Raw genomic sequence first — 2,000 nt, 5'->3', positions numbered from 1 at the left:
ATTCTCGCTGCGCCCCTCCCTCCCTGGGACCAGGAGCCGCATCCAGCCTGCGGTCCCGTTACCAGACCTGGGTGGAGCGCGGTCTTCTCCCGCCCCCGGCTGGGGCTCCAGCGCCCCCAGTCCTAGCTCCCCTCTTTTGTATCCCCCTTTAATCCCCCTCCCCCCATTTAGCCCAACTTCAGCCCCAGCGCTGCGCCCCCCTTCCCTGGCCCGGCTCGATTGGCCGCTTCCGGAGCTGTCAGACTTCAGTCCGGCGCTCTTATTGGGCGATTCTCTGGCCCGGCGGCTGTGCCGAAGGAGGGCGTACCGGGCGGGGGGCGCCTGGGAAGCGACTGCCTCAAGGAGGAGAACAGAGTCCCTGGAGGGGTCGCAGGGGCCGGAGAGCCAGACCCGGAAATGGACGGGGGAGATGCAGAAACAGGACTTCTGAGACGCAGGAAGACAGTGATGGAAAAGATGGTGATGCAGTGGGTGAGGCCGATGCAGCCAGGGCGGGGCGGACAGGGAGGCTTTGGTGGGTAGTTACCGGGAGAAAGCCCCACAGTCAACACTGGAAACACCTGGGTTTTATAAAGCGCTCTTTGCCTGTTCATGAAGTCTCATAAATCTCACTTGGTTCCCGTCAGTAACCCTAGGATGAGACAGGACAGAGACCTTGTAGCTATTCCCAGCTTATAGATGCAGCAACTGAGGTTCAAGGAGCTTATTCAACTTGCCACAGGTCACACAGGTCTCCTAACTTGGCACCCAAAGGTCCTTCGTCAGCGCCAGACTGCCTCCCTAACCTAACAACGTATTAGCAGGAAGGGTGGGCACCTGAGCAAGCTGGCGTGCCCGCTGGGGGAAAGCAGGGGAAGGGGAAAATGGCTAGATACACAGCACCAGCCACAAGAGGCAGGAATGGAGAGAAGGATTCGACTGCCAGGCAAAAAGGATCTAGGCCTGTAGAATGATGTGTCTACCCGATTCCTTTTGTCCCCAAGCTGTCCTGCTGGAGTTCTGACAGTCTAAACCCTGGAGAGTGGGAGACCACACCCCTACCCAGCCTGGGGGTAAACAGCTTTTACTTTCCCCTTCTTCATCCTCCAGCTCTCTCCTCAGAGCTTCCGACAGGGAGCCTAGAGGTCTAAGTGAGCTTCCTTCTTTGTCTCTCTCTGCTGGTCATCTGTGCAGACTGGAAGATAAACCTTGTCAGAGTTACAAATTGGGAGGAGAAAAATTCCAAGAGGTCAGAATAAACTAACCCTTGAGTAATCCAGCCTTTGAGTGTTCCACTATTAGCCAAGTTGTAAAAAAACAAAAACAAAAACACAAAAAAAACAAACAAACATGAATTTAGTCAATAAAAATTCTAGAGAACCCTCCATGTACAAAAGCACTGCGCTAGTTCGTACCAGGATGGAGACATGACCAAGCTCTACTGGGAACAAGTCAGGGATGCAGAAGAGCTAGCCACTATCTCTAGGTCAGAGCAAAGTTCTGGGTTCAATAGAAGTCCACACAGCACCTCGGGCATTCAGAGAGAGGGGGTGTCACTTCCCACTGTGAGGGCCAAAACAAGGGCCTGGAGGTCAAACCTGGGTCTAGCAAGGAAGGATGTCTAAGAAAGGGAGGATGGACTAATACTTACTTAGCAACTATTGTATGTCTGTAAACATTTTATTGTCAGATAACTATTCTGAGGAAGGTTCTCCCTACTATAAAGATGAGAAAACAGATTTAGGGAATCAAAAAGTTTGTCCAGCAGCGTGTGGTGGCTCACACCTGTAACCCCAGCACTTTGGGAGGCCGAGGCAGGCAGATCATCTGAGGTCAGGAACTCATGACCATCCTGGCCAACATGGTGAAACCCGTCTCTACTAAAAATACAAAAATTAGCCAGGCATGGTGGTGCGAGCCTGTAATCCTACTCTGGAGGCTGAGGCAGGAGAATCACTTGAATCCGGGAGGTGGAGATTGCAGTGAGCTGAGATCACGCCATTGCACTCCAGCCTGGGTGA

The sequence above is a fragment of the Mandrillus leucophaeus genome, unplaced genomic scaffold (assembly GCF_000951045.1).
Source record: "Mandrillus leucophaeus isolate KB7577 unplaced genomic scaffold, Mleu.le_1.0 Scaffold123, whole genome shotgun sequence".
In the NCBI taxonomy this organism is placed as follows: domain Eukaryota; kingdom Metazoa; phylum Chordata; class Mammalia; order Primates; family Cercopithecidae; genus Mandrillus; species Mandrillus leucophaeus.
This window is presented reverse-complemented; position numbering follows the sequence as displayed.